The sequence below is a fragment of the Galeopterus variegatus genome, unplaced genomic scaffold (assembly GCF_000696425.1).
Source record: "Galeopterus variegatus unplaced genomic scaffold, G_variegatus-3.0.2 Scaffold8652, whole genome shotgun sequence".
NCBI lineage: Eukaryota > Metazoa > Chordata > Mammalia > Dermoptera > Cynocephalidae > Galeopterus > Galeopterus variegatus.
This window is the reverse complement of record NW_007734763.1, coordinates 71,839-85,910: the sequence shown is the minus strand read 5'-3', so window position 1 is coordinate 85,910 and position 14,072 is coordinate 71,839. Positions and strand designations below refer to the sequence as shown.

General features: G+C 46.2%; 1 long non-coding RNA gene across 3 annotated transcripts; it reads left to right on the top strand.

The window, feature by feature from the left end:
- Positions 1–226: 226 nt before the first annotated feature.
- LOC103608633 lies at positions 227–11,705 on the top strand. 3 transcript variants are annotated; one of them, XR_552077.1, is made up of 4 exons: positions 227–310; positions 1,440–1,579; positions 10,008–10,087; positions 11,498–11,705. It is a non-coding gene; the product is annotated as an uncharacterized LOC103608633 (long non-coding RNA). The 3 variants fall into 3 exon arrangements; XR_552076.1 differs by lacking the exon at positions 10,008–10,087; XR_552078.1 differs by lacking the exons at positions 10,008–10,087; positions 11,498–11,705 and adding an exon at positions 3,231–3,270.
- The last annotated feature ends 2,367 nt before the right edge of the window (positions 11,706–14,072 follow it).

Here is a 14,072-nt window from a genome sequence, read left to right as displayed (position 1 = left end):
AGCTCAGCAGCTCAGGTGCCAGGTGGCCCCACTTGGACCCTTCAGATCCACTCTTGTCTCTTCTCCAAGTTGCCCTGAGAGACTGACCTGTCTGCACTGCAGTAACAGGCTCCTTCCCCTCAGGCTCCTGGTCGGGTCTGGTCAATGGGTGCCTTGGCAGAAGACAAGGGAAAGAGACAAGTGAGGCTGGAATATTCCTTCCTCTGTCTTTTTTCTCACAGGGTCATCTCAGGCCAGCTGTACCCCTAAGCTGCAGGTCCCAGCTCTTCTCAAGGTGACTCTGCATTTGACTGTCTCCTTCCAGATTCTGGTAATACTCTCCTCCTCACCCCCTCAGGCCCAAGGGTGTAAGAGCCCCACAGTGAATTAGTAGCCTCGGTATAATGCACTGTCCCTTTTGGTTTCCCTGTACCCTGCCCACACCTTTGTAAACAGTCCTTTTTTTAAGGACTCCTTAAAGTATCCTAATCTGAGTGTGCCATCTCTTTCCCAATAGACCCTGACTAATAGGTCTTGCTTTGGGGAGTCAGCACTCAAAAGGAAATGATCCTGCTTTGTCTAATTATAGGGTCAGCTGGTAAAAGAGGCAGGCAGCTTTTAAAAATGATTCATTCTTCATTAAGAAATGAATTATTAAATGGCTTTGCTTCTCCCCACCTAAACTGGAAGATTCTTCTCTACAGTTAAAAAAGGGTTGGAGGCCAGATACTGGCCTCTTTGCATCCATGACAAGTCTCTGGGCCATCAGCAGTGCTTTGTCTCACAAAGCCCTTTGCAAATACTAGGGGCATAGGAGTAACCAGGATGTCAAGTCACCACCAAGGAGCTTCCCCTATCCCTCTTCCTCTGGCAAAGTTGGCACCAGAATTCCAACCACTGTTTTCAACTAGAACCTGAGGGCAATGCCTAATTTCTAGATATTTAAGAAAAATTCTAGCCTTTCTTTTGTGTTCTCATACATAGCATGGAGCTGCTTGGGAAAGATTTTGCCATAACCCTACCAACTAGGAATTCTCTTTTGTCCTGCCTTAGGATTCCTGTGGCAAATTCACTGGGTTTCTTCATTTGTTGGTTGGTTTTCCATGAGAAAAGCCAGAGGAGCCTTTGAAAAGTTAGATCTGGGAAAGTTCTGGGCCCCATCCTCTATTCCCATCCTCCAGTGCCCCCCACCCCATGCCTTAGCTGTATCCTACTCTAGGAAGGTGCAGCCAGGAAGAGGCTGGTACCTGCAGCCCCAGCATTTCCCACAGCAGCTGGAATGAGCAGACGCTTGATTGCAGCTGCTGGGACTGGATCCGGGGGGCGGGTCAGTTCAGGCATGCCAGGATAGAAAGTTAGAGGAAGTGCAGACAGCAATTTGGAAGATTTAGGAGCTCTTGAGCTGTCATCGGATTTTACTGTGTTGTCATTGACATATGTTTGTATTCTCTCCTAGGCAGGTAAGAGACTAGAAGAATAAAGGCAGGACCTGCCCGTGTGCCAGATCTGCACATCTGGACAGATGAGGACAGATGCGGAGGAGGCGGGCAGGGATTCTCTGGAAGGCTAAGGATGCTGTTTGCTCCTTGGGCAGCAGAAGGTGCATGCCAGGGCCTGGGGTGGTACCAGCCAGGGAGCAACAGAGGAGTGATAAACTCATAGCAGTAGAACATGCCTTAACAACAACTCTTTTAAATTAAGAAAAATACCAATTCAATCAGCAAACAGCAGAGAAGTTTCTCATTATAATCGTGAAGAAAGGCCAGGCTGTTGACCACTGTAAGAGTTGCAGAAAAGGAAAAGGAGAGAGGAGTTAGGGGAGAAGGAGCAGGAACACAATACATGCAAACTTGCCAGAATTGCTCAGACACTGGGACGCACATTTTGGAGTGGAGGAGACCAGACCGTGGGTTCTTGTGGCAGGTGCACTAGAGCAGGAATCTCACACTTCAATATGCACACACCCCAGGGGGTCGTGTGGAAATGCAGATCCCAATTCTCTAGGTCTAGCCGGAGATTCTGCATTTCCATTTTTTTTTTTTTTTTTTGGCGGTTGCCAGTAAGGGGATACAAACCCTTGACCTTGATGCTACAAGGCAGTGCTCTAACCAGCTGAACCAACTGGCCAGCCAGATTCTGCATTTCTAACAAGCTCCTAGATGAGGTCGACTTTGCTGGTCCATGACACATACTTAAAATACTAGGATACTTCAAAAAGTTCATGGAAAATTAGAATGAAAGGTAATACGAATCTTTCCATGATTTTTTTTTTTTTTTTTTTTTTTTGGCGGTTGCCAGTAAGGGGATACAAACCCTTGACCTTGATGCTACAAGGCAGTGCTCTAACCAGCTGAACCAACTGGCCAGCCAGATTCTGCATTTCTAACAAGCTCCTAGATGAGGTCGACTTTGCTGGTCCATGACACATACTTAAAATACTAGGATACTTCAAAAAGTTCATGGAAAATTAGAATGAAAGGTAATACGAATCTTTCCATGAACTTTTTGAAGTACCCTCATAAGTAGCAGGGCATTGGAAGATCAACTTTGCTCAGTGACTTTGCTTTCCTGCAAACTAATATAAAACAAAAGCAGATACAAATGACCCAATTCAGCAGCCTGGGAAGCTTGGTGATATTAACCCAAGCCTTGGTCTGGTGACCAAGTGGCTGCTCAGGGAGCTCCATCCCCAAACTCCTCCCCCTGCCTCTCCTCCAATAGTGAGCAACGTGCCAGGGTTGATTAGGGTCAGCGGTCCCCAGGTAAAGGTGGCCTGGTCACCAGGTGCAAGTGTATAGAATGACTTGCCTCTGTGAAGCTAGCATGGTGCTGGACCTGTGGGCCCAGAAACATGATGTGCCATTCACTAATTCACTCATTCATTCATTTCTTCGCCAAACACTTACTGAGCATCTATTATACACCAGGCTGTGCACTGAGCACTGGGGATACAGTGACGGCCAAGCAGATCATGTCCTCATGAAGCTTCCAGCACAGGCAGCCCCCTGGGAATGGGTCCATTTTTCAAAGGCATGTATAACATATAGTACTGATGTTTTCATTTATTATGGTATTTGTAATTATGGTGATGGTAGCTTACACTTTAAAGGCCTGCTGTGTACTCGCCATTGTACTAAGCACTTTACATGGATCATCTCATTAATTCTCACCACAGTCTATGTGGCAGGTACTATTATTATTTTTTTAAGTTTTTATTTACTTACTTTTATTTTTTAAAATTTTTTTGGCAGCCGGACAGTATAGGGATCCCCCTGGACCTTGGTGTTTCAGCACCACACTCTCACTACTTGAGCTAACCGGCCAGCCCCACTATCATTAAGCCCACTTCAAAGATGAGGAAACTGAAGCTCAGAGAGGGTGAGTAATTTTCCCAAGGACATCAGCTAGCGAGGGGAGGAACTGAGATGAACCCTGAGGCAGGCTGACCACAGTCCAGGCTCTCAGCCCCTGTCCCCTCATGCTGGGTCTTGGTGTCTACTCATGGGCACATTTTCTCCCCAAAGGGAGAGCTCCCAGGAAGTCAATGACAGTCAGTGCCGAGTGAGTTTGGAATGTGTTGGGGGTGGGCGTTGGGTGACATGGGTGGTGTCACACGCACTGTAACAAGCTGATTCACCTGTCTCCCTGAATGGACAGACTTTCAGCACGGGCCAAGTGCTTGTGTTCCTGGCCCCTCTTTCCCTTGGGGAGAGCCAAGGACACACCGCTTGGCTTTGCTACGTCTTGCTAAGTATCCTCTTTCTTTCCTGTGCCTCCCCAGCTGTCCACACACACGCACACATGCATGTGATCATGCACAATCACACAAACTCACACGCCCGCGGACATGCTCACACTCATACACACTCACATACACACACTGCCATGCACAACCACACACACACTCATTAACACACCCTCACAGACACACACTCACACACATGTCTGAGGACCACATTCCTCTTTGGGTACATTAATATAGTGAATCAGAGGAAACAGTCTGCTGCTCTCTGCTTCAGACCTATTATGTTTGTTTTGTAGTTTAACTCCAGAAGGCAAATTTATCTCCCTAAATCCAGGTTCCATAGGGGCCCCTCACTGTGGCTCAGAATTTCTTTCCACTTTTAAAGCCCCAGACAACTCTGCATGGCCACTTACCTTGATACCTAAAACTGACAGGAGGAGTCTTAAATGGTCCAGAGTATTGACAATGTCTTTAAAATAAAAATGCATTCTCAGTGGGGGGTTGGATAACCTTGCATCTAGTTTTCACTCATCTTGGGGTTTGGGGGCTGCTGATGATTTTCTATGCAGGAGAACCTCTCCTAGCCAACCTCTATTTAACTAATGCAGTGGTTAACATTTGCTCTCTATTCCTGCACAAATCCGCTGCCCACCACATGCTGCCAGCTGGCATTCCTTTTGGATTTTCAATTTACCACCCAACTACCAGTCCTAATAACATCAGAAAACAGGCAGAAGCCACACTTGTGTTCAAAATTGTAAATACTAAGAGTTAAGTCCAGGCTTAGGGAGACAGAACATAAACACCCAAGAAAGCCAAGGAGACTGAGTGGCTCAGGGCCCCTGAGTTCCTCAGACACTATGTGCTGCAGGAGTTTCAGAGACAGGAGATTGCATGAATTCGAGTGGGCGAGGAAGGCTTCCTGGAAGAGGTGAGATTTCCAATGGTCTTTTGCTATGGGTTGAATTGAGCCCTTCTCAAAATTCAAATGTTGAAGTCCAACCCTCAGTACCTAAGAATGTGACCTATTTGGAAATAGAGACGTAACAGATGTAATCAGTTAAGACAGAGTCATGCGGGAGTAGGTTGGGTCCCTAATCCAATATAACTGGTATCCTTATAAAAAGGGGAAATCTGAAGACAGGCATGCACACAGGGAGAACACATGTGAACATGAAGACAGAGATCAGGTGATGCTTCTACAAGGCATGCAGCACCAAACACTGCCAGCAAACCACCCGAAGCTAGAAGAGAGGTGTGGAACAGCTGTCCGTCACACAAAGCAGGAGGGAGAAAGGAACCTCAGAAGGAAACAACCCTGCTGACACCTTGATCTCAGACTTCCACCCTCCAGAACTGAGACAATGAATGTCTGTTGTTTGAACACCCAGTTTGTGGTATTTTGCTACCTCAGTCCTAGCAAACCAATTCAACTTTGAAGGACAAGTAGAACTTTGTGATGCCCAGAGAAAGCCACCTGGCCATCAGTTGTTGAAATTAATAGAATCTGAGCACCCCCCACCACTCCCACCTCCATCACTTACAAAGCTGTTAAAATGATGTAGCTGGATGAGGCAGTCCAGGTCCACCGGGCCAGGGCTCTGGTGGGGTCCAGGTGGGCCGGGGCTACCTGCAGAACCAGCTCACCCCTACCTGGTTGTAGATGGTCACCTGTGGCCAGGAGGGGGCGCCGAAGAGGAAACTTGACCACGTCGCTGCCGGCCTCCCAAGCTGGGGATGATGTTCTGTGCCAGCTGGCCCGGCTCCCCCACCACATACCTGGCTGGGAGTCAGTAGGAAAACAGTGTGTGTTTGTAGGGCTCTGCACTGACAGGAGTTAGATCAGTGCAAAGGCTAATAAATTAGAGTTAAGTGGGATTTGTTGATTTGCTTGTGGTCAGAGCTGCAGGATCTAGTGTCAGCTCTAGGTCCTTCCAACAGGACTGGCTCGGGGAAGAGGGAAAAATGTCTGTTATAGGTTGAATTTGTGTCTCCCTAAAAGATATGTTGAAGTCCCAGCATCTGGTACCTGTGAATTTGACCTTATTTGGAAATAGAGTCTTTGTAGATGTCATCAAAATGAGGCAATCACATCTTCCAAGTCCGAATTCCATTTTGGCATTTGTTGTAATTATTTGACTGAGAACATGTATCCCTTGACTTTGAACTTAACGAGAGAAGGAAACATGACCCATCTCTATATCCCAGCACCTAGCCCCAGGACTTGTCTGATCCAGAGTGGATATTCTAGGTTTATTGAAGAAATTGCATTTAGTCCTTAAAGTTGTGCTGCCTAACTCAGTCATTTTTGAACTCTACAGTTTACCAAGAACTGAGTTTTTCTGAGTGTGTTCTACAGAACACTAATTCTGTAAACTGCTTCACACACACACACACACACACACCAATTCTATAACAATGCATTTTGGAAAGAATACATACTACAGCCTCTTTTGCAGATTAACAATGCCAATTAGTGCACTAAAGGCTATGAGGCATTCTGCAGCAAAGAAACCTGTTTAACTTTGTCTAGCCAAGGGTTTGTCCAATTTATCTGATTATATGTGCAAGAGAATGCTAAATGTCTGGCATGCTCCATTGCCCCCTTCTTCCTTAAACATGGAACCCCTGATGTTTTTATCTTGGCATATGGCCACCCAGAATAATAACTACCTTTCCCAGATTTATCTGCTGCTAGGTGCAGCCTTGTGATAAATTCTAGACAATGAAATACAAGCAGAAGTAATTCATATATGACTTCCAGGAAGAAACCTTAAAGAGAAGGCATGTGCCCTTCTCTTCCTGACACATTCCTCCTCTTGTCTGCAATGCAGATGTGATTGCTGGTGTTTGAGCAGCCATTTTGGAACATGAGGTAACTTCTTATAGATGATCTTGTGCTTATTCTGGAGTTTAGATTTACCTCCAGACTTTGTTTACCTGAAAAAATAAAACAAAATTCTATCTTATTTAAGCCACATGATCTGGCTCTTTTTTTTTTTTGTCCCATGTAACCAAACATAATGTTAACTGATACACCATGGAGCCTCCTTTTCTACATTGTGCACTGTTGACATTTGAGGAAGCCCCTCCTTGCTGCTGCCATTTCTGCCTCTATCTCACCCCTGCCAGGGGCACCCAAATATCGAGAGGCCCTCTCATTCCCCTGCAGAACCAGACACAGGCCTGGTTAGGCAAGCTGGTCAGTGTCGGCAGCCTAGCCTCCCTAGAAGGATGAAACAGCACACTCCCAGGTGTCTGAGGTGGGAAAGATGAGCCTGACGTGGTGGCACTAGAATCTCTGTCTCTTTCCCTTTTCTGCCTTGACTTGCTGGCTAATATTCATCAAGCCCCTGTGGTCAGCCATGCATTGTGGGGGAATGAGGGCAGGCCTCCTCAGGAAGCCTTCAGACCTAGTTGGAAACTTGCACACAGAGAGAGACAACACATCACAGGACAGCCATCCCTCTCTTCCCCAAGCAAGCACAGCAAAACTCCCCAGCCAGCCTCAGTCTTAGGAGTCACAGATATAAAATGAATGAGACGCTGTCCTTGTCCTCAAAACATTCACTGTCTGATAATGTAATCCCGGTCAGCAATTAACTCAGTGCTTCCAGGGCTTTGCATGCTTATTTCATTTGCAATCTTCACCCACCCTCATCTAGGAGGTCCTATTATCCCCATCTTGCAGGAACCTGAGACTCTGGAAGATGAATGTGTCCAAGGTCTGAATAATCGTCACTTGTTGTCCAAAGTGCTCTAACTAGAGCCTGCACATGCTGCCTTGGGAGTTTAGGACGGACTTTTCAGAGCAGTGCAGGTTGTGCTGAGGGAAGCACAATATCTGAGCTGCTTCTTGAAGGACCCCAGCTCCCCAGCAAGCGAGGCAGAAAGAGAAGAAACAGCATGTGCAAAACACCTGCGTGTGGAAGAGCACTATTAGGGGGCTTGATTTTCTGTTTAATTCTGGAATCTAAGAGGATCTCAAGGTCATGGTGGGAGATGCAGCTATAAAGGAGGCAGGAGAAAGACTAGAAAGAGCTTTGAATAGTCACCTAAAAAGTGGGACTTCTGGAGGAAATAGGGAGCCACTGAAGGCTGTTAAGCAGGGGAGAGAGCACCTAAAAGATCACAGGCCAGTAGAAGTGAGCCATAGTGGCAGTACTCAGGGTGATGGGGAAGAAGCATGGCTGGAGTGAGCCAAGGCAGAGCACTCGGATGGATGCAGTTAGGCTCAGTGCCTGGCTGGAGGTAGCGTGTTGACAATTGCCTTCCCTACCGACACGCTACCTCCATGGTAGCCATGGGCGAGGCCCATGAAACTCGGAGCATTTTAGAGTCAGCCCCCATCTTCCCCGCATCCACCTCAGCATGATGAACTAAAAAAGAAACAGCTGAGTGTCAGATTTATTAAAACAGCCGAGTTCCTGTCTCTCTCAGGCTGTCTAGCTCTGACTTTCCTGCTATTTTTAGATGCTCCAGAATTCTCCTCTGTTGGGGCATTCTCCACCCCACCCCCAGAAGAGTGAGCACATTTCCTGGGCTTCCCTAGGCTTTACCCCCCTACTAAGCTTCCTGTCTGACCCCAAAGCCCATTTTCCATCCAGAGCTTGGGGGACCCCAGGAACCCAGCCTCCTCTTCTCCTGGGTCTGGATTCCACAAAGAACCACCTGGAAGTTAGTGGTATTCTCCTCTTGAAGAAAAGAAAGGCTGCATTCTTTCTCTGGCTAGGTTTTTTACCATGACTGGTTTTCATTACTTTTCAAGTGGAAAATAAATTTTCCCCAGTGGAAAGTTGCCACTTATTTGCAGAGAGTCATCGTTCATGTAATATTTTTTATGCTGAATGACCCAAGCCCAAGTCTACTGGGGCTCTGTCCAGGGCCCCAAGGGAGTGTGATTTAGAAACTTTCCTGGGGGGCACTGTTTGAGGAGACAGTGTCCAGTTGCCTCTTGTTAAAGCTTCGGGGTTGAGGAAACCCCAGAAACTTGGCCTTCTGCTCTTCACTGCCGCCCCCACCGCTCCCAGCCTTTCCCTTCCAGTCCAAGTCCTAGTTCACCTGGAGGAGAAGCTTCTCAAAGCCTCCACTTCCTCCTTAGTAGAACTTTCTCTTCACCCTCATGGTACAAAGTGGGGCAAAGAGAAAACTAAACCAGGGAAGGAATCCAGCTGATAAAACTCCAAGCCATGCTGCTCTGTGGAACCAGAGAGGGGCCCACCTGGGCACAATTGTCCCACAAAGGGGCCAACTCTATAGGGGCTGAGACCAAGAGGGGTCTGGGCTCCCGGGCCAGCCTCAGGCCATTGAGCAGCAGGTTAAGATATGGACAAGAAGAGAGACAGGCAAGCAGAAAGATGGGAAGTGGAGACTGAGAAAGGAAGTGGAGAGAGGGGAGGTGAAGAGACTGGCCAGCAGGAGGTCCTCCCTGCCAGCTGGGCGCCCTATGCAAGGAGATGAGGGAAATTTAAGCCTCTACCCTGAAAATTCAAATCTGCAGATAATTTATGCTTTCCTGGGCCTCTGCCAGCCATCTCCAGGGTTTTGTCAAATTTTCCACTTACTTCCTTTGCATGTGGAAACTCAGCCTCCATCTTAGAAACCTCATCCTCAGTACTGGTTTTTACTTTTTTTGTTTGGGTTATTCAGTGGATGAAGATGTGTATGATATGGGGTGTACAGGAACCAGCTGCTGGCTGGAGCCATGGTCTGTCCCAACCCCAGCCCCCCCACATACACGTACACTCTTGTGCAGAAGACACTTCTCATGGGGACGGAAGGGGGCAGGGAATCAGGTATTTGGACATCCTACTTTGACACCCGGAAAAATACCAGGCATCCACAGAGCCCCAGAACATACATGGATAAATGTAGAACCAAATCACACAAGGTATAAAGCATTACATATTATACAAGTTTTTAAGTTCATGGTTTTCCCTTTTCTCTTTTGAATCCTGCTCCCCTGAGGGTTACTATTTTGATGCATATCATTGGTGACTTTGTGGGGGTTTTTTTAATGTTTTTTAAATATACATTCACCTACTGGCTTTTTTCCTTTGAATCCTGCTCCCCTGAGGGTTACTATTTTGATGCATATCATTGGTGACTTTGTGGGGGGTTTTTTAATGTTTTTTAAATATACATTCACCTACTGGCTTTTTTTTTCCCCACACAAAACCAGGACATATATCATCCCTAAATTTGCTTTTTAAAAATTTAACAATATATCCTGGCCATCGTCTCAGCTCACGAGATACGTATCCGACTCATTCTTTTTTAACAGCTTCATTGTGTGGAATTGTGTGGCCGCACCATGATTTTATTAACCAGTCTCCTGTTGGTGGACATTCAAATTGTTTCCAGGTTGGATTTGTTTGTTTGTTTGGTTGGTTGGTTGGTTGGTTGGTTGGTTGGGGGCTTTTTCTGCTATTATTATAAACATCTCTGTAATAATTACTGTGCTTCTCTCCAGCTGCACTGGGGTTTTTATTTTGTAGGACAGAGTCCTCAAGTGAGATTGCTGTGTCAGAGGAAATGTGTGTTTAACTTGTAGTAGCCACTGCCAGATAGCATCTCAAAAAGATCTTGCAATTCACACTCTCACAGAATAAGTCTTCAACTCCCAAACCAGAAGGTGATAATTTCTCAGAAAAAGCCTTTTTTCTATTTCACTTCATTTTTAGGTAAAACATGTGAAATTACTTTAGAAACTCTAAAGCATTTACAGCTATGTCAGCTGGCGATAACTTGCTCCTTAAATTCTAAGTTCTAGCGCTTCCAATCCCCACTCTACAGATTTCCCTAAGTCAGTGAGCCACCCACAGTTTCTGGAAGTTCCTGGTGAGAGCTGGGGAGGAGTTTGTAGTTTTAGGTCACCTCTAACTCCTCATCCTAGATGACCCTGACATCATTTCCTTTGGGTTCATCTTGTAACCCCACATATGCTGTTCTGTCCCATGCCACATTAACCCAGACTTGGGGCTGAGCCTTTTTCTATAATACACACACACACACTTATACACAGTTATTTATAAGTGTGTACTTAGTTCATAAGGGTCTACTGAATTCATAAGTGTCTGCTGAAGCTTTTGAGCACCTGGGAGGATTTACATCTTAGGGGACAACTTAAAATTCAAAGTTCAATAAACTTATTTCTGAAAATGTCCCCAAATATTTCTGAAATGGAGGCTTCAGTCTTCTGATCTTTATTTGATCCATCTCTCTCTCCCCACATCTCTTTCTTCTCTCTCTTAAGAACACGAATGCCAAAAATTCTCTTTTCTTATACATCAAAATTCAGTTCTGCCTAGCCTCTGCTCCCAGATTTTGCCAGAACAGGGCAAAAGGGTCTTTCATATAAGGAGGTCCACCCTCCTGAAAAAGAAGCAGGGGTTATCTGTAGCAAAAAGTTTTCACTCCTTTCTACACCAAAAAGATTCATGCATTTAATTCATTCTCCACCTTCAGCTGAGTGCTCTTTAAAAAATGTAAATCAGGTTATGCCTAACCCCCGCCCCATCCCACTGGCTTCCCCAAGCCATTACAGCAGAATTCAAACCCTCACCATGGCTTTCTAGGCCCTACTGCATCCAGCCCCTGCCCACCTCCAGGCCTCGTCTCCCTCGACTTCCCTTCATTCATGGCAGACCAGTCACAATGATTGGCTCAAGGCACATGACCTAAGTTGGTGCAATCAGAGCAAAATTCAGGGCTTTTGTTCAACAATTAGTGGAAAAGAAATGCAATCACTTCTTTCTCTTCCATCACCCCCAGATCTGAACAAGGAAACATGGCATCTTGCTACTGTGAGCTGAAGACAAAGCCTACAAAGGAAAGAGCACGAAGCCAAGAGAATGGGAGAGAAATAGAGCCACAGTCTGATGCCACCGTGAATATCCGAATCAAACTGCACCTGAAGGCCACCCTACCACTGATTTTTTCATTTAATGAGCCAATAAATTCTCTTTATCATTTAAGTCAATTGGACGGTGTTTCCTGTTACTTGCAAGAAGCAGCACCCTGCATGATACACAGTGTTTCTTTGTCTCGTGGGTCTTCCCAGGGGTCAGAGTGAGCGGCACGTGGTCCTTGGTTATCATCTGTCCACACAGACGCTTCTTCTGGACGAGGCTAGATCTGGGGTCTTGCCCCTTTCCTGGACACATGCGTACTTCTGCTCTCAGCTCCCCAAACCTAGCTTAAGCTTCTGTTGTGTCCCCTACTCAAAACACACGCACATTCTGGGCCAGGGTAGGAGGAACCCACTATGTGTATGGCCTCGTGTTCTGCTTCACTGTCCTCTACCCACCCCTGGCTGGGCACACTGGATCTCCTGTCCTGGGAGCGCTTAAGCTTCTGTTGTGTCCCCTACTCAAAACACACGCACATTCTGGGCCAGGGTAGGAGGAGCCCACTATGTGTATGGCCTCGTGTTCCGCTTCACTGTCCTCTACCCACCCCTGGCTGGGCACACTGGATCTCCTGTCCTGGGAGCGGGGATACAGAGGGGGCACTGGCTTGGATTTATCAGAGTCTTTCAGATCTTGTGTTCCATACTTGGATCTTAGCTTTCAAAACTCAAAGCCAAAAATTTAATTCTTATTCTCTGCATCATGCCATAAGGATCCTCTCTTGAGGAGATGGTCCAGCTGCCTAAACTGGAGAGGATTACAGGATAATAGAAAAAAACCGAAAGCAAATGTTTTAATGAATGTATCAGCTCATATTTGCTCGGCAGAAGCACCTTCACAATACGGCTGATTTCTTTGGGTGAATACTTTGATCGGCTCTTGGAGTGGAGGGTGCGGGGTGGGGGACACCCCCAGGGGCAGGCTGGAGGATCGGGGCGGCTGCTGTCTCGCTAAGCACTTAGCTCATATTGAGAGGGGTGTGAGAGCCGAGAGCGAAAGCGGGATTGCTCAGGATGATAAAGAAGTTTTAAAGGACTGTCTATTAAGAGAAAGAGGAAAGGCAAAGCAGGGAAGAGAAACTTTGAGGAAAGAGCAAAGTTCTTTCAAGGGGATTTCTATGGCGTCTTGCCGTGTCATGTCATCTTTCACCGAGGCTATGGCAGCAGTGTCCCCACTGGTCTCCCACTGTGTCCCCCACCGATGCATTCATTCTCCACACACTGATAGAGTGACTTTCCTGAAATGCAAATCTGATTGTCCCTTTCTGCCTAGAACCTCCAGAGGCTCTCCATTGCCCTCAGAATAAAGTCCACACTTTCCAAGTAGTCATGAGACCCTTCATGACATGGCTTCTCCCCTTCCACTCTCCTCTTGGCAAACTGAGCTTCTGTCACACCCTCACCTCCCCAGCCCCTCCGTGTGCCACACTCTCCCTCACTGCTGGGCCTCAGCCCAGCCATGGACCAGCCACTGAATGTCTCTGCCTTCTCCTCGGCATGTTTTTCTAATCCCCACAACCACTCCAAGGGGAGGGAATCTTTATCCCAATTTTAGAGATGGGGACACAACAGCTTAGAGCATTGAAGTCCCATGTTGAGGACACATGGCTTCAAAAGCAGAGGAGGCTGGTTTTAAACCAGGCCTGTCTGAAGTTTATGCTCTTCCCAACACACCACGGTCAACAGAGCTGGAAAGGACAAGAGCATCTTAGCTCAAGTTATCATGTCACCTCACAGGACCCCGGGGCCAGGTAGTTTTGCTGGTGGGAAGGAATCAAGAAAGATCTAGAAAGACAAGTACAGCACTGTATAATTATACTTACATGAGGTACCTAGAGCAGTCAAATTCATAGACAGAAAGTAGAATGGTGGTTGCCAGGGTTGAAGGTGGAGGGAACAGGGAGCTAATGATTAATGGGGAGAGAGTTTCAGTTTTGCAAGATGCAGGGAGTTCTGGAGATGGAGAGCGGAGATGTTACACAACACTGTGAATGCACGTGACGCCACTGAGCTGTACACTTGAAAATGGTTGAGATGTTAAACTTTATGTTATGGGCAGTTTTTTTAGTTACACAATAAAAATCACAGGATTCATGGGAAAAACGGAGTTGGGGCATAACATTCAAAAATCTTGCCAATTACCCATGTAAAATAAGATAAGAACTTAATAAAAATGACAGCACAGTTTTACACATGTTAAATTCTTAAGAAATACATATACTAAAATTAATACAGTGACTCACCTTGAAGAGAAAAAAGAAAAAGAAAGGATCTAGAGCAGAGGTTCTCAAGCTTTTTGGTCTCAAGACCCCTTTATACTTTTAAAACATAATTAAGAACCTCAAAAAAACTTGTATTTATGTGGTTTATATCTATCCATATCTTCTGTGTTCAGAATTAAAGCTGAGAAGTGTTGAACATTCACACGCATGCATTCTA